This window comes from Cupressus sempervirens, chromosome 8, assembly GCF_028749045.1.
Source record: "Cupressus sempervirens isolate cs-2001-9-10 chromosome 8, ASM2874904v1, whole genome shotgun sequence".
Lineage (NCBI taxonomy): Eukaryota > Viridiplantae > Streptophyta > Pinopsida > Cupressales > Cupressaceae > Cupressus > Cupressus sempervirens.
In genome coordinates, this window is record NC_143125.1 from 134,467,543 (window position 1) to 134,487,272 (window position 19,730).

Consider the following 19,730-nt stretch of genomic DNA (forward strand, 5'->3'; position numbering starts at 1 on the left):
TTTGTGTAGCAAGATGATGTCTCTTGGCATATTTGGACAATCTTGGTTCAGCTCTAGCTTCCTCATTTTGTCTTTCAACTTCGAAGTCATTATGTACATCTCTATCATGTAACTTAGCATCTCTTTCATGTACACTAATCTTAGAATCTGAATGTGCTTCGACTTCATTCTATAATTTGACATCTAAATGTAACTCGATTCTTGAATGTAACTCAACATTCATAGTATGTGACTTGACAGTCACTGAAACGTTTTGTTGGTTTGTAGCTTGATTTGCAACATCTTCTTCAGCAGATATACCTTTATAAGAATATAGAAATGATTTATATACTTAGATAGTTCTTTTATTGGTTCATCCTCATATACTTCTATATATTCATCACATTTTACATTTGCACTTTTTACAACTTTGTTAGTGTTAGTATTTAAACACTTATAAGCTTTACTTCTTGTGGAATATCCTAGGAATATACCTTCTTCACTTTTTGCATCTAGTTTACCATTCCTAAAGTCTTTAAGAATGTAACATTTACTTCTAAATACCTTAAAGTATTTTACATTAGGTGAGTATCCATACCATAGTTCAAAAGTTGTTGAATGAGTACCTTTCTTGACTTGTACATTGTTCAAGGTATAGACAGTTGTGCTTACAACTTCTCTGTAGTATTTCAAAGCAAAAATTTTCTCCATCATGAGTGGTCTAGCATAGAATATTATAGATCTTTTCCTCCTTTTAGCTATTCCATTTTGTGGAGGGGTTCTATAGGTAGATGTCTATATTTTGATTCCTTTGTCATTGTAGAACATCTCAAACTCATGTGATGTAAATTATCCTCCTTTGTTAGATCTCAAACACTTCAAACTTTATCTTTTTCCTTCTCAAATCTCGCTAAATACCACATAAACATTTGGAAAAAATCAAATTTTTGTTTTAGAAACATAACTGACATATTCTAGAATAGTCATCAACAAACAACATAATGTACTTATCTCCTTTATAGTTTTTCACTTCAATTGGTCCACACAAATTAGTATGAACAATCTTTGGTATTCCTTTTGAGGTATGAGTTTTACTCTTAAAACTTGACTTTTTCATTTTTCCTAACTAAAAACCTAACTTTGTCATTTTGCCTGACTGACATTGTTTGTACATTATATTATCAGGCTTCTTCAACTTAGAAAAACCTCTAACTTTTTTCATGTTACTTATATTGACCAAGTTATCAAAATTAACATGACATAATATTTTGTGCCATAGCCACACAACATCAAATTTTACAATTAGATAAGTAGCATCCTCTATATCAAGATAGAATAGATTAATCCTAGTCTGATCACCAATAAATTTTCCATTTGTGTCATATATCTTAACAATCTTGTTTTCAAAATCAACCTTACATCCTAAATTATTTAGTTGTGACACACTCAAGAGATTATAGTTAAGTCGTTCAATATAGTAAGCATTGTCTCATAAAATCTTATCTATGAGTTTGATAGAACCTTTTCCTTTTATTAAACATGGTGCATCATTACCAAAGATTACACTATTTCTATCATAATGATTCAAGGTAATGAACTTAATTTTGTCTCTAGATTGTGAATGATCCATCTGTTAGTCTTGTTCACACAAGGCATAAGTGCAGTTACCTCATCTTCATTAAATTCATCCTTCATTGCAATATACACAACTTCATCATCATGTTCATTAGATTCATCTTTTTTTTTTCCTCTTCAACAATATAGCAAGACTTTTTGCCTTTGTCTTTGTAGTCCTTGCAGTCTTCATCTCTCCTACTTTTGTACTTATCACCACCTCTATAGTTCTTCTTCTCTAGACATCTGGTAGCAATATGACCAACCTCATTAAAACTGAAATAAATGATAGGTAATTTACCTTTTAACTTGCATTTACCCTTATGGAATCTTCTTTCTATTAGTGCTTCAAGTTTTTCTACATCCTCCTCATCTATATCACTGTCACTAGACACATACTTTATCTTTCTCTTCTTTTTCTTCTCATCACGTTCCTTAAATGACACCTTAGCTTTGATAGAAAATTCAATATTTTCAAGTTTGTGATTATCAAAGTTAGATAGCTCCAAAGTATGAGCCTACCTACCAGACCTTCAAGTGATAGATTATTCCCTAGTATACTTCTTAGTTCTTGAATTGTAGAAACTCTAATAGCATATATTGATAGTATTTTTCTTAAAAAATTTCTTAGTATAATATCATCATCTATTTTACCAATAGATCCTCTTATTTCATTAGCAACTTCTTTTATCCTTGTGACATATTTAGCAATATTTTCACCTTCTTCCATTCTCATATCATTAAACTTACCTCTAAGAATTTTATCTTTGGCTCTCAGAACATTAGTGTCTCCTCCATAGATGGTGGTTAAGGCATCCCACATTTTCTTTGCACTTTCAAGACCTTTGATATCATCAAATTAGGCATAGCTTAGGGTAGAGGCAATCTCTAGCATTGCATGGATATGTTCTTTCTTCTTTTTCATATCCTCAGTAGTTGGGGCTCCAATAGGATCAACATGCTTAGTAGTAATGGTATATTGTGCATGATCTCCAAGTCCTCCAAGGTGTAGCTTCATCAAACTTTTCTATGCACGAAAGTTATCTCTATTGAGCTTGGGTACTTCTCTTTTTGACATCTTGATCTTTGTACTTCTAGTACCTTCAAACAAGTCCTCTTAATCAGATGGATCTTATACCAATTGATGTAATACTTTAGAATAACTGAGAGGGGGTAGGTGAATCAATTATCTAAGGTCCAAATATACTAATAAAACTTTTCATAGCTAAGTGAACCCATAAAACATTTATTATCATGCATGCATCCATTAGATTATGCAATCACTTAAATATTGTAGGTTACTATTAAATCAACTTGCAGAAATGTAAACATGAAACATAAATGATTCCCCCCCTAGTTATTCTAAAGTATTCCAACATAACTCCAGCAAAGAGTTGAGTGAAAGGAGTTGAAGAAGAAAGTTATGCTTTTGTATAAATGCCATAATCATGAGGCTCATTCCTTTGCAAAAGCTACAACACAAGATGCAACACAAATCTATATTTAAGAAAACTAGAGAGATCTTATGGAGTTTTTCAAACAAGTGAAACTTCATCAAATAATAGAGTTAGAAAGAGAAATAAGAGAAAATTAGATTACAAAATTTCCTAATCTAATCTAGGGATAAATATTATATATTGTCAATATTTGATAGGAAAATTGACAAATGACCAATGGAAGAGAACTTTGCATCTGATTTAAATACATTAGCAATACATATTGTGAAATAGTGACATCATTATTCTTGACCAAGGACTAATGTCTTTATTTTTGTACCTAGTTTCTACATTGATCTATAAATACTTATGATCAATAAATATTTCTATTGTAATAGGTGTTCTATTATCAAAATAATTCAGAAATGAAAATTTTTGGTTTAAAGGAATAGGAAATAGGAATCATAAATATTATAGATTGTAAATATTTGATATTATAATATTGGGAAATTGATAAACTACTAGTATGATAGTTTTTTTCTTCTTTTTTGACCTTGAGTGATCTATCATGAGAATAATAGAGTCCTATAAGAAATGAAAAAAGATTTAGATCATACTAAATAGAATAATAAAGAGTTGAAGGAAAGCAAAAAGGTTTTGATTCATACTTAATGAGAAAAGAAAAATAGATCACTAATGATGATTGGAATCTATCATTAAACTTCATTATCAATTATCATGATGATATAGAGCTAAAAGAAGCAATAAATAATTTTGAATCATATTTGATAATCCATCATTAGATAATAAAAAGTGAAAAAATAACTAAAAAGAATTTTGAATAAAGAAAAAAATGTAATCCTAAAAGAAGCTACAACACAAATCATGAGGCTCATTTTCTTGTAAAAAATTAATTTTGTTGATCAATTGTAAACTCTTAGAAAATGCAATTTTATTTTCTATTACCATTGATGGGCTTCCTTTGAACAAAATCAAAATGAAGAGGCATAAATACACAAAAAAAATCTCTCAAAATCATGTGTAGATATAAACATTAAGTACAACATCTCCAATATTTTTTCAGATACATACATTAATTACACCAATTTTTTTCTTTCAAAACCATATGTGTAGATATAAGCATTAAGTACAACATGTCCCATATTTTTGTAGATATACACATTAATTACACCAATTTTTTTTTCAAAACCATATGTGTAGATATAAACATTAAGTACAACATGTCCAATATTTTTGTAGATATACACATTAATTACACCAATTTTTTCTTTCAAAACTAAATGTGCAAATATAAACATTAAGTACAACATATCCAATATTTTGTAGATATACACATTAATTACACCAAATTTTTCTTTCAAAACCATATGTGCATATATAAACATTAAGTCCAACATGTCCAATATTTTTGTAGATATACACATTAATTACACCAATTTTTCTTTCAAAACCATATTTGTAGCTATAAACATTAAGTACAACATGTCCAATATTTTTGTAGATATACACATTAATTACACCAATTGTTTCTTTCAAAACCATATGTCAGATATTAACATTAAGCACAACATGTCCAATATTTTGCAAATATGCACATTAATTATACCAATCTTTTCTTTCAAAAACATATGTGTAGATATAAACATTAAGTACAATGTGTCCAATATTTTTGTAGATAGACACAACCCACTCAATAAGGGTACATGAATAGGTTATTCTTGTGAAGAAGGATCATGTTAGTTAATACAAGGGAATTTGATCAAAATAAGGAGAAAAGCACTAGATTCTTCTCTAACTTTCAAAGAGAAGGTGATGACAAATGTTATTTTCCTTACAAGAGTTGTAACCACTTAAAGACAAGAAGAATCAAAATCAAAATAGCTAAGAGATATTATATGGAGAATGGTCACACTGAAGGGGGTTTGATTATTATCCAAAGTTGTATGTTATATTGTTTTCAAAATTAATATACATATGAACCACAAAATGGGGGTGTGATTATCATCATTTTAAAATAGGTTGATCTCCCCAGGTTAGTATGTGATATAGATTAACACATCTCAGAGGAACATGGAGGTGTCAATATGAAAGAACATGGAGGTATGAATATAGAAGGAGAAGATCGTGATCCCATGGAAGATGATGATCATGCAATTTACATTTAGCTAGAACTAATTTCTCTCACCTTACCAATTTACCTACTATTTACACCAATTTAGTCATGGTTTTCATTTGATTGATTAATAAAAAATTGTGACTCATTTAGTGACTTGTTTGATATTCACAAGGTCCCAACTTTAGCATTGGTACACAACCAATAATTTGGTTAAATTTGAATGAATTGTTGAAATTTTGCTGCAATGATGACCAGTGCAACTTTTTACATTGTAAGATTGAAGTAAGATTTAACTACTTTAGTGCTTTTACTATTGCAAATATATCACACATTATTTTGTCAAACAATCTTTATGCCATTATTATGTATGCAATTTTAAAACAAACAAAAAATTGTTTAAGAAAAAAATGGTAAAGGTTTTTCATGTGATTCAAGAGTGATCCCTAAAGAAATATAACAAATAAAAAAACATGAGGCCTAATCTAATGAGAAACGCAATAGAAATAACTTTCTTCACTTTTTCTAGTTTTAGTTTTGTGGCAACATTTAGAAAATCAACTAGATTTGGTTGCAAATGCATTGCATGGAATTTTGCAAAGTTACCAAGTAGTGCAATGACACTTTGAAAAACATCAATAGCCTCATCTCCACAAAATTGTAAAATAAGATTTCTAAAGTCACTCCTTGTAACCATACTTTCAATTCCACTTCCAAGGCCTTCAACAAGCTTGGAAAGCAAGTCCAATGAGAAAAAAAAAACTCCTTAATGTAGAATTTGATGAAAGCCAACTTCATAGGTTGCTAAGATCACCTACATGCAAATAACCTATTGAAGAGAAACTAAAGAAGGAAAAAACAAGAGCTTGAAGAAACAAGGAGAAATTATATTGCAACAATGAGAAAATGAAATTGTTATGTGAATGATATGAATTTACAATGAGAGAGACCAAATATAAAGGCCTCAAGGAAGCTTATAGAACAAGCTAGAAAGTGCTAGAAGATAAGGTTGACAACTAAGCATACATCCACAAAAGGTGGAATATCCTTGATCAAGGTGAGAGGATAAATATGACTAGATGGGAACAAACTCTCATGTTGTCAACAAGTCATCAACTATAACTATTAAATAAATGCATTAACCTAAGTAAACTTAAGTAAAAGGATAAATAATTAATAAATAATTATTTACTCTAACACCCCCCCTTAAGTGCAACTTAGGGGAATGCCTTAAGCTCACAAAAACTAGGATGAAATGTAGAATGTGTCCTAGCAACAAGGCCATGTTAGGTACCCATAAACAATGCAAAGAAATGCAACCTCTAAAAATGGGGAAAGAGGGAAAACCTCATGGGAAAAACCCTCCCCCAAAAAGAGGTAAGTACAAACATGCTGAAAAAAAGAAGGAAGGAAGGAAGGCCTCAACAAGACCCCCCAAGGACAACTTCCACTAGAAATGTTTCAAGAGACTCTCTCAAAATCATAAGTACAACCAACCCCCTCATGAGAGATAGAAAAGATGCCAAAGCCACCCCCCCCAAAGTAATGGAGCCCCTAGAGAACGAATTGAACCAATGAAAATCTAATGCAAAGTAAACAAGGGAAAAAAACAAGGGAACCCCTAAATGAGAGGGAAAATTGGAAGGCCTAGCTAATGCTCAAAGGAGAAAATACGAGGATCCTAAAAGTGAATTTCCAAGGAAATTATGATGATACTGTAATGAATGTCCACTCTAGAATCTACAGGTGCACCTAGAGGCTCAATGAATGGAGCTGGAGGATTAGGCAGAGTAGAAGAAGAATCCTATTGAAGAGAAAAGACCTCAACTAGATGTGATGTGGTAGTCAAAATAGGGATCTTAGAAACAATACAAAGGTTCAAGTATCTTGACTGCACCACATGATGCTCCTACAAAAGAGAAGTAGTGTGCTATGAAAATGGAGATGGTGGGAAAAAGTGCGAGAAGGTGTAGAGATGGGTGGAAGAATCAACTATCCATCTAGAAATAAGGCCTCTTGTAACACAATCCTGAATGAAGACTAAATTTGCAGTGAACTCAACTATCTTCCTTGATCCACTGTGTTTAATCTGAGAAATTGAGAGAAGGTTGGTAAAAAAAGATGGAACATAGAATACATAATTGAATACACCATCTTAGATGTGAATTAAACCTTTCCCATAGACTGGTAGGGTAGCATTATTCTCCATGAGAATATGAGGAATGGGAGAAGCCTCAAGAGCAGAGAAGACACCTTGAGAAGATGTCATATGGTGAGAAGCATCTAAATCTAGTATCTAAAGGACTTGTGAAGAGGATGCAATGGATGCCCATAATGCATGACCCTTTTTCAATATCTGGTGTAGATCTCAAAGATGTGGAAGAAGACTAAAAGGAAAACCCCTATGAAGTAGAAGATGATGGAGAGGAAACAGTGCTCTTTTGAAGAAGAGCTTTCAAATCTGCAATTTGTTTCTCATAGCCATCAAATCTCTTTTGAAAATAATGTGCCTCATCATGAGATCCTTTATAAGAATAGTAACAGGTAGGAGTTTGAGTCTTCTTTCTCTCCTTCTTCTTAGAAAAAGATAATTAACTAGCAGAAGGAGAATCTAATATCTACTTCAGCTTCTACTCCTATGTATCCTTGGTAAGCAATGCCTATGACTGTGAACTTGAGTGAATCCATCTGAGTGATCTTGGACTATTCATGAGTTAACTAATCACAAAATATCTCAAATGAAGGAATCCTATGTCTTTCACCCAAGGAATCCATAATGGAGTAGAAATTGGAAGAGAAGATTTGATACTGTCCCCACAACTTTGAGAGTATAAAAAAGATACACTCATCATATATCTTGGTTTTCCCACATCCCTGGAAAAGTGTATGCAAAGATTTGAACTTCATCAAGAAGTCCTCAATGGTGGGGAAGTTAGTAGGTGTCAAAGATGTCAACTCTACATCAAGTTGAAGTTCCTAGAACTCATTCACTATGCCAAACAAAGACTATAATTTTATCCAAATAGCCCATGGAGTGGTCAAACCATCCAAGTGAAACAGAAGACTATCTAAGATGTTTAGTGCAATCAATCCCATGACCTCATCCATTTTAATTTTGTGTTGAATAACCTCAAAAGAGCACATTAAAGTAGGTTGGTTCTCATCTAGACATGACCATAAGCTTCTTGACATGAGAAGCCTTGTCATTTGTGCCTTCTAGGTGTGATAGTTGTGTGGCATGATCCAAGTTGCAGATGGATCCGACATTGAGAGAAGAAGATGGAAGTAGAAGGGTCTTATTTTGAATTAAATTATAGAAAAGAAAATACCACCCCCCCCCCCCCCCACCACAACTAACAATGATATCCCTCAAATACCAAAGAAAAACAACTATAGAAAGCACAAAAATTGAAAAAGAACCTAGATTCTAGATGTAGAAAGGGAGGAAACTGAAGCCTCTACTTCAACTCTGAAAATAGGAGCTTAATATTACTCAAAATTGATTCTAGATCTAGAAAGTAGACAATAAATCATGCACTTTTCAAAAAAATAGCATTGAAATATGTGTCCATATTAGCCTGAATGAACCTTTGAAAGTGTAAAAAATGAGATTTTCAAGTTTTAGAAAAATTGAGGAACATATATGTCAAACTTCTTGCACCAATGTGTAAATCATGAAATTATGTCCCAAAACAAAAAAAAAAATTCTTGAAAAAACAAGTCCATATGAGGGAGATATCATTGTTTGAAAATCACCTATGTAGTTATTTTTTCTAAATTTTCACCATTGCACCTCCAAAAAATAAAGAAAAAAGCCCAAAAAATGTTAGATCTATCATGTCAAACCTCTTTCTCCTTTTTCTCCAAATATTTGAAAAATGCTCTTCTTCCCGATTGAAGAAAAAATCACAAACAAACTAGGGTTTGTGTCTCTGAATCGTGGCTTCAAAAATCCTTCAAACTAGAAAGCAATAGGGAGGCTCTAATACCATGTAGAATTTGATGAAAGCCAACTTCATAGCTCACCAAGATCACCTGCATGCAAATAACCTTCTGAAGAGAAACTTAAGAAGGAAGAAACAAGAGCTTGAAGCAACACAGAGAAATTATATTGCAACAATGAGAAAATAAAATTGATATGTGAATGATATGAATTTACAATGAGAGATATCAAATATAAAGGTCTCAAGGAAGCTTTTAGAACAAGCTAGAAAGTTCTAGAAGATAAGGTTGACAACTAAGCATACGTCCACAAAAGGTGGAATATCCTTGATCAAGGTGAGAGGATAACTATGACTAGATAGGAAAAAACTCCCATGTTGTCAAAAACTCATCAACTACAACTATTAAATAAATGCATTAACCTAAGTAAACTTAAGTAAAAGAATAAATAATTATTTACTCTAACACTTATCATATGGATCACCTTCCTTTATAGGATCAACCTTTGCAATTTTTTTGATCAATACCAGGTTGATAGATCTCACAAATATATGTTCAACATAATGAGTAAACTCAAGGCCCAATGCCTATGGTATTGTTGTGAAACATTCAAGTAAAGGAAAAATATCCCTATCTGTATTTGAGTGTTGTTTCCATTTGAAAAATAGTGGAGGTATCAAAATATCAAGAATATTTTTCCTAGTTGATTTCCCCCTTCCACCCACAACATCTTCAAGTGTACCAATCACATCATATACAATACAAAGATTTGGCCTTTTTAATTTAGAAAAAGCACACAAAAGGTGTTGTAAAACAAGCTCCAGATGTGGTGCCAACTCTCTTGTTGCCTCCTCTTCAAGGGTAGAAATTAAAGAGAAAGAAACCTCCTAAACTCTCCTTTTATTGTCTAAAATTCATCTAAGAAGACCAATAAGTACCTTAACAAACTATTCATGCCCTTCTAGATGACTTGTGACCTAAACAATCTATTTATTATACCAAGAAAGAGTCCAACATGTGATGCTTCACTCCAAAGGATACTTGTCATCAAGAAGAGGCACAAGAAAAAAAATCATCTAGTTCTGCAGCACTACATTTTCTCAAATTCCATGAATTGATGATACTTCTTCCTCTTCTCCATCATAATTTCCATATGCCCCTTTGTTTTTGTGAATAAAAACATCTAGGTTTCAAATCTTGATCCCTATCAAAAATATTTTCATTAGCCTCTCTATCAACAAGTGCCTCATCATTATCTACATACATAATGTTTGACAAAAAAACCACAATCAAGTGTGGTAGAAACTCTCTATATATTTGTGGGTGAAGATGAGCTTTACAAAATGTAGACCATAATGCACATGACTTGAGAGCCACTTCTTTATCAACATCCTAATTTTCTTGCAACATATATAAAATTACATTTCTCATCTAGGCCTATAGGAAATTAGGCCAAGCCTTAAAGAGCTGAACCAGTGCAACACATACAAATTTCCTCACTTCAATAGCTAGATCATGAGAAAGAGTAAATAGGCCCTAGAGATACTTATCCATAGATAATATAAATATTATAGGAAAAATCTCAATATACTAGTTCATAGATCTAAGTGTTAGTTTCTTGAGAGAAACATATGGTGACTCAAAAAAGTAAAATAATCTAGGCAAAAATATATTGATGGGTCACTCCTAAAAGCCTAGTACACTAGCATCCAACCTGTCTTGCATATCTTCATTGATGTTTGATAATGCATCAAGAGCACCTTGCACCAAATTAACATTGTTTCTATCAAAGCATTGAACCAATTCTCACAACAATTTTAGCCAACCATGTACCTATCCTTGTTGGATTATAATTCACTAACAATAACTCTCATTGTTGAATGAAGGTTTGTCTTGCACCCTCAAACAAGGAAGCAAATATAATTAGATGTATTATTGATAAGGAGTGATCAATGTAAAATTGTTCTTCATATTTTTCTTCCAAGAGGAGCCCCGTTGCTTGATTGTAATATCCTTTATCTTGTTCTATAAGATTTTGGATTGATTTCTTTAAATTATATTGAAGGAGACTTCTTGTTAATTGATACTTCACTTAGATCACAAATTTGGAGCTTTCATGGTTAATATTGATGATATTACCAATGTAAGACTGATAATTGATATTCAAATCAGCAAGCATGAATTTTATCAATTGGATATAATGGAGTATCTCTTCCTATTTCTATATAATTGTAATGTCCCCCTTTGGGATCTCTTTATATTTTTTCCTATATCATGTGCTTTATAAGTTTTACAGTGCAATTGTTGATTGTAGATATACAAATTTCAAACTCCCTTATATAATTCACTTGTTTTGTTAATTATGTTACTTATCATCTTGTTTCAGCATAGCTGTCATCTTAGATATGGATTTATAATCTTGGTATGATAATCTAAGGTTTTATCTGATATATTTTAATGTTTCCACTCAAGATTTATCTAGATTTAATTATTATTTTAGAGCCATGATATTTCATAAGTATTTTATTAGTTGCATTTCTTATTCAACCTCATTACAATTTTTTTTTCTCCTTATTGAGTTAGATTTATAATTTTCTTTGTCTCCCATAAGTTCTCTGTATTATTGTTAGATTCATTCCCTAATGACTTCATGGTTGTAATGCCTAATACTATCCTAGACATATAAAAGTTATCTTAGGTTTCAAATAGCTCATTCAGTGTAGCAATCTTAAATTATATAGGATGTATAGGATCATCTTAAATTTATTTATTTTATAATGCAGCAATCTGTTGCAATTGTGATGACTTGTCTAATGGGAAACCATCATTTGAATGATATTATTGATGGATGGTAGTCACTCCAATGGCATTTCTATTGAAAGTTTTCACTGTTGCAATATACCTGTCAGTGGGTGACCATTAGTCCTATAGCAATGTAGTTAGAACTATGACGACTATTTGAAAATGTATGTCATTGTAGTTATGATGGTTAACCATCAAAAATATGATAGCAAAAAGAGGAATTCTTCTCTCATTCTTTTCCAAATTGCAATGGCTTTGTCCATCACCATTGTGAAAGCTTTTTCCATTTCCATTACAATGGATGCCCTTGCCATTAAGATAGATGCCCTTGCCATCACACTTTGTGACAACAAAAGTCCGATGCTTGTCCAATGGGGGGCAATTTCTATTATTTTCACTTGAGTGATGGTGTCCATCACAAGTGTGACATCCTTCTATCACAATTTGGGCCCGAATATACTTGTGGCATTATTTAGAAGGGCTTATTTAGTTTGATCTTTTGCAATTCTAACTCCTAGAAGGCCTTTATAGATTAAAACAGGTGGAAGGTCAATACTATAAATTGAGTCTCCTACCATGGCCATTGGAGTCTACTAATGAAAAAATTCTTTCTCTTTCTATCCCTAGATGGATTATAGTAGGAAATATCTTGCCCTTCACCTATAATTTCATTCCCCATCTATTGGATCCCATTGACAAAGTTTTGAAAGTAGACTAATCAAACACCCTGATTGAGATGCACGAGCATCTTGCATGGGAAAATTATTTATTAGAAAAAAAAAAAAAAAAAAAGAGAGAGAAAAAAAAAATTGTGGAGGAGAGAGAAAGTGACGAAAATAGAAAGAAAATAATAAAAAATTGAAAAATAAGGAAAAAGGAGAAAAGAGGAATTTCTATTTTCAAGGTGCATAAGTAGCGTAAATAGAAAAATAGGAAAATAGTTCTCATTTCATTTATTGAAGTGTGTAGGTGGCATCTTAGAATTTTGTGGAAAGTTCTTTAAATCATGCATTTAATATTTGTTGTGATCCATAAAGGAAATGTAATTTTCTAATTGGGCCACATGGTGGTGCTTAGTTGTATTTAGGTGGAAATTCTAGAAAGTTGTAGATATTGTAGAAGGTTGTGGAAATTCTAGAATGTTGTGGATAAATCATGCATTGGGTGGTAAGTGCCTATTTAAGGAAGGCTTATGTTCATTTGTAATCAAGCTCTTCAAGTGTAAGCTCTTGTAGTAAAGCTCTTTGAATGTAATCTCTTGTAAGGAAGTTTGGGAAGTAGAAGCTCTTCGAGTATAACCTCTTGAAGGATAGGCTCTTCTTGTAGAAGCTCTTAGTGAGAAAATATCTCTTATATTGTAAGAATTTGGAGTCCTTTCATTTGGAGGATATTGTAATGAATTTCAAGTATTAGTGGATGCTTTATGCAGCATTTTTTTCATCTCTCTATCTCCATATTGTTGCATTTTTGGTTGTGAGTTGGTACAGGTGGTGTTTCTCTTCATCACTGATTCCTAATGAAAATGGTAGAGTCATTATCTTCATCTATCCTATATAAAATCTCTGGATAGAAATTATTTGGAAATTGGAGAATTCCTCATCATTTTCTCAATAATGCACATGGGTGGTCTTAACATCTATTATATGTATAGAATGATGGATCATAGGAGGAAAGAAGGCCACCTCCTAAAAATTAAATCCCCTATGAGGAATGTCGCTACAACCCCTAAATTATCCTTGAAGGTCAAATTCCTCATTGTTCCATTGCCTTCTCATCCCAAAACCAAGAAATATCATTAGAACCTAGAGCTTCACAATGGTTACATGAGGCTAATAATTTTCATACCTCCTTAGACAATTTGAAAGAGCGATTCAATAGATTGTCACCCAAAAATCTCTAAAAATTATTCTCCTTTAAAAGAATTAGGATCTTTGTTGGATGTTTAATTGGTAGATTTTGACCCTGCCTTAGTTATCCCACTAACACCTCTCACCCTCTTAATGCAAAAAATTGGCCTTGTGGTCTTTAAAGGAGAGGGTTGAGGGTGCTAAAAATATGCCTTCTCGATCAATCTTAAAGTCTTTGTCTATTCCAATTTGGGTGAGGGAAGTGGTTGCATCTCTTGTTCTTGTTGTTCACCCTAAGGATGTTGTATTATAATCTAAGTGTTTGAAAGATTGTGAGGCTCCTACTATCCAAATTATAGAAACTAATGATTTCCTTAATAATGAAGAAATAATACATGATTATTCTATGATTATTTAAGTTGCCCCTTCATTACCTTTCCTAACTAATGAAGGGGTTGTAGCTTTAGATACATAGGAGCTAATCATGTTACCTCTTAGTCTCTTCAAGGGAGGAATCATATTAGAGAAGATTTATAGTCAATTGTCCCCTTAGTGTGTGGAGTAGATGAAGACTCCAAGGTTGCAACCCTTGTAAAGGATGATACCTTTGTGTTTAATACAGAGAATAGTAGACTGAAGAAGTCTAAAACATTTGAATCCCTCATGTTGGAAATTAGAGAAGTTGTGAGGAGAAAGAGGGACAAACCACTTACCCTAGTTGACAATCCCAAACCATGCAAAATGGAAAGGACTAAGATTTCTAATTTCTTTAGAGGTTTTCACACTTCCACAGATATAGGTAAATAAATATTTTCATGGATAAACTGAAGTTGGCATTTTGGAATGTTTCTTAACTACCATCAAAAAGTTTCTTAACTAGGCAAAAGACATTGATGTAGTTTTTCTACAAGAAGTCAAAGATGTTGGGTTTGCATTAGATATAGCAATGAAATGTATTTGAGAAGTTGCTAGTGCATTCTCTACTAATCATCATGTACCATTTAAATTGGAAGTACTCTAATTTAGTGATGATTTAGCAACCATTGAATGCAAGATCATCAATCTCTTTGTACCTCTCCTTGTTTCTTCCCTTTTTTGTCCTTTCTCCAAAGTGGAATTAGGGTAAAACCTAATAGATCCTCTTTAAATATGCTATTTTCATGACATTAAGCTCAAGGTAGGATATATCCTTCTAATTTCTCCCTTCCCTTCATCTAGCTACTACAAATATGCTCTCCATGCCAAAATGGCTATATCTTAAACTATGTACTTGATTTCTAGGATTTGGGACTTTTTTTTGGATCCAAGAAGGATATCAAAGGTTTTGGGATCAAATTATCAGGGGCATAGTGCTCCTAGACAAAAAGCATGCAACACACCTCTAATGAGCCAATCATGGAGAAAATGCATCCCTAATTGGGCCCTATTTTGGGTCCCACAATTGGATAACTTTGGGGTGTTAATCTCTAGGCATTTTAATCTATCAGAGTTAGTCAGTTTTGAACCCTTTATAAACCCTTCCATTTCCTCATTTTCACATCATGTAATAAAAAATTCAAGCAAATGCATTTAAGCTTTCAAGTATTCAAGAATTTCAAACACTCATGACATTCAAGTTATCTTTCCATTGAAGATCAAGGATTTATGCTTTCAAGTTATTGAAGGAGTTTATCCTAGACCTTTTATTGCATTTTCAACATTCAATACATATGTTCATACATTCAAGATCCTTTGGTGCATATTCTATATTCATCCTAACTGGATCTAAATTCATAAGGTGGATTTCAAGCACATTCATTCATGAAGGTATTGGTGGGTAAGTGTTGTCACTTAGGTTTGCACCCTTGTCTAGAGCCTATGCGTGAGGACAACCTAGTGAAACATGGAAACAACCTCCAAGTTGTGGGACTTGAACTATGAGGTTGAGTCTTCGAAGAAGGCCAACTTCCTCTTACTATCAGGGTGCACCTAACTACTCTTGGAGAGGAAAAGGGAGAAGGAGAGCATGAAAGCAAATCTACCTAATCTAATCTAAAGAGGTGATGCACCAAAATAGAGTGTTCAGACCAATCTCCACCCATATATGCACTATTGAACCAGAATGAAACTAAGGATATACACATCCAGACTTGCTTTAATCTAATAACCACATGCAGATCAGAAAACCAGAATGAATGACACAAGGAATAGAGATTCACTTATATTATCATTCATAGGCCAAAAGAGATACAGTCATGCAAGTTACAGATATCCACAAAACATCAATGAGAGGCAAGGATTCTTGCACTCTCACACCAATGGCTAAAGGAGATAAGTAGAGAATCATACAATTTAGAGGCACAAGGGAATTTACACTAGAATTATAGAGCAACAACAAAGAAAAGTCAGAGAAAGGTGAAACTTTACAAAATCTACAAAATTTTCCTTTATAGTGCAGGCATAACTAAGATTTTCCCTCCAAAACTATCTTGCAACCACCACCATCAAGCCTTTGCCAAGGACAATCATGGGGATCTGAAAAAAAATCCTAATCTTTTGTGTCAAATAATGCCTTGAGAAGATAGAAACGGTACCATTAAGCCATTCTAACTTGGTAGATAGATTGGATTGGGGTGGTAGAGTGTTCTTCCTCATTCAACATTCACTTCTGGGTGGTTGGGACAGATCATAGATATCAAATTGTACAGAAAACCTAATCTCTTATCATTTTTGGTGCATGAATCAACAAAGTCAACTGAAACTCTACATCTAGAATGGGTTACATGGGCCAATAACCTCATTTCTTTCTACTACCTTGCAAGGTCTTCTTGTGTTGACCACTCTCTTTCTTTACTAACTACGCCAACCTTTTAAAACTTGACCGTGATGGCTTACAACATAACTGCTAGCCTTTACCTATTACTGCCCACATTGGGCTCATCAGGACACATGTCACTTAGGCGCTATGTCGCTATGGCTATCTTTCGAGAACTTTCTCATAGCGAGATAGCACCCGCTGTAGATCTTCCTTAATCTATTGATCATGAAGACTCATCATTTCCTATGCTTTCCTTTAAGACTTTTGGGCCCACGGACCACTGTTAGCACACCTGGCACAACCTGGCATCTAACTTAGCCCAAACTAGTACCATCCTTGTAGCTTTATAACACTCAGCCCCACTAATCCACATAGTGAAAGGGTGCTATGTCACTAACATTAACATCCTCACAATTCTCCATAGTGAGATAGCGCCTGCCATGGATCTTCCTTTAGATCTATAGTGAGCCACAAAATTGTACTACTACGCATCAAGCTAGTTGAATGGACCAATGAAAAATCACCACCGTACTATGACCCATCTGACAACTACCACCGAGGATGAGCTGTACTATCACTTTGGAGAAGGGTGGACCCATTATCTCATCTATGCCATGCATCATTGAGGTTTTATGTCGCTATGGGTATATATTGTGCAACTCTTAATGGCATGATAACACCTAGTGTAGATGTTCCTTGATCTAGCGGTGAGCAAGATGGGTCTGTCCTATTAGTGTATCAACCAATGAGAACCGACCACATGCCAAACTATCTAACAAGTCCTCGCAGGGCCCACATTCCACACAGTCATGCCTTAGCCAATGAAAAGACTAATCAACTACCAACAAGGACCCAACTACATCACTGATATTGACGGGGCATGCTTGGGACTCACCTTCCTTCCTAATGTTGCTGACATATCATTTTTCTGGGTACTATGTTGCTAACGACAAGAAGCATGAATTTTTTCATAGCGTCATAGTGCCCTCTATTGATTTAACCAAAACTAATGTCGAAGAAACAACCAGGCAAAGAGGGACCCACCTGACATGTGATAGAAGGGTGCTATGTCGCTAATGCAAAACATTGTGCAACTTTCAAAAGTGACATAGCACCAACTGTTGATCCAGATTGATCCAACAATGAGGAACTTGTGGGCCTATAGAAACATATCATAAGTTTGATTTTAAAATTTTTTTTTGATATTTCTTAGGCGTTAAAATAATATTAACTCTGGGAACTATCCCTTGGTGGGAAAGAATTTAAAATTTGAATATTGGCAGGGTGCAAAAATGAGTAACATTTCTGGTGACTCATAGGGGATGCTAGCCTCCTATGCATAAGATCAGTGGCCTGAAGCATCCATTGGGCTATAGAGTCAAAAGATGTAGATCCTGTGTATACTGTGAAACCCTAACCCTACCCCTGAGATAGCAAAACACTGAAAAAACCCTGTCTCTACAACCTTCAAAATTTTTGGGACTTGTTGTCTCATAGAGAGACGACCCTGTGCTCATGCACTTCTTGGAAGATAAGAAACAAAAAAAGAATAGAACTAAACTAACTATGTACATGGAACCTTAAACCCTATTAGAAACATGGCTTAAGATAAATCCCATTGACTGGGATGGGTAGAATCTCACCATCAGGCTTACTTAACTGGAAAGCATTGGCCTGTTTGCAATAGATAATTAGATAGGGGCCACTCCATAATGCATCAAACTTTGAGTTTCTTCCTGGTTTTTCCCTATCTGCATCCCATTTTAAAACCAAATCTCCCTCCCTAAAGATTCTTGCCCTAGCCTTCCTCTCAAAGTTCCCTTTCACCTACTACTGGTGTGTCTCTAGGGTCTGCATAGTTGTATTTCTCTTTTCTTCCAGCTCTATCAGTTCTGCCATTCTCACTGTCATGGCATCATCTTCAATCAATTCTAGTTGATGAGCTAGTTCTAGGGATGGAAATTCCAATGAAATTGGAGGCCTTGCTTCTTTGCCATATACCAGCACAAATGGTGAATTCCCTATTGACCTTTTAGGTGTTATCCTATCAGCCCACAGTGTAGTCCTTAACTTTTTATGCCAACACCTCTGGTTATCCTCAACTGTCCTTTCAATGATTCTAATTAGATTCTTGTTGGAGGACTCGGCCAAACCATTACCCTAAGGATAATAATTTGAGGATGTGCTTAAATAGATATTATGGTCCACTGCCCATGCACAAATTTGAGCTCCAACAAAAGATTTTGCATTATTTGAAATAATGGTTGAAGGGGCACCAAACTTGGTCACAATTCCATCAAGGAATTCAACAACTAAAGATTCAGTTGTATCCTTCAATGCAACTACCCCTATCCATTTGGTGAAGTAATCTATAGTAGCTAAAATCCATTTGTGACTTGAACTAGAAGGAGGATTGATAGGGCCTATGAAATCCAACCCCCACTGAGAAAAAGGTTGATCCACCTACATAGGATGAAGGGGAAGAGCTACAAGTCTGTGTCTTCTAGAGATGGCCAGTAATAACCAGCCCTCATGATCTTCATTGCAGTTGTTCTAGCTGAGAAGTGGCCACCATCAAGACCATCATGAATCTCTTTGGTCATTCCTTCAGCCTAGTCTATATCAAGGCATCTTAATAGGGATCTATTAAAATCTTTTCTAAAAAGGATACCATCAACTATGATGTAAGGGATTGACTGCAATCTATACTATCTCCTTTTAGTTCTATGTAATCCTTGAGGGTATCCATTTCCTAGCAAGAAGTTCTTCATATCATCCATCCAATTCCTTGGTCCATCATTTCTTGCTTCTTGTTCTTCTGTTAATACCATGACAACTTCTTCATCTAATTCTTGAGATGATAACAGTTTTTTACACAATCCTTTGCCTCTTACTAGCCTAGTGACCTAGATGTCAACATCATATTCCATCACTCTTGTAATCCAACTAGCTCTTTTCTCACTAATATCCTTGCTTAAAAGAAACTCCTTCACACTGGCATGGGGTACTAACAAATGAATCTTGCTATGGGACAGGAGGTGTCTAAATTTCTTTAAAGCTCTGATGACTACAAGGGCTTTCTTCTCTACATAACTATACCTATCTTCATACTCCTTGAGCCCTTCACTAAAAAAGGCTATGGGCTGCTCTTCGTTCTTGTCATTTGTTTGAGTCAAGAC

General features: G+C 34.0%; 2 pseudogenes; both read right to left on the bottom strand.

The window, feature by feature from the left end:
* Positions 1-5,596: 5,596 nt before the first annotated feature.
* LOC149541915 (transportin-1 pseudogene) lies at positions 5,597-10,181 on the bottom strand (annotated as a pseudogene).
* Positions 10,182-10,245: 64 nt separating this feature from the next.
* LOC149541916 (transportin-1 pseudogene) lies at positions 10,246-11,076 on the bottom strand (annotated as a pseudogene).
* Between the last annotated feature and the right edge of the window lie 8,654 nt (positions 11,077-19,730).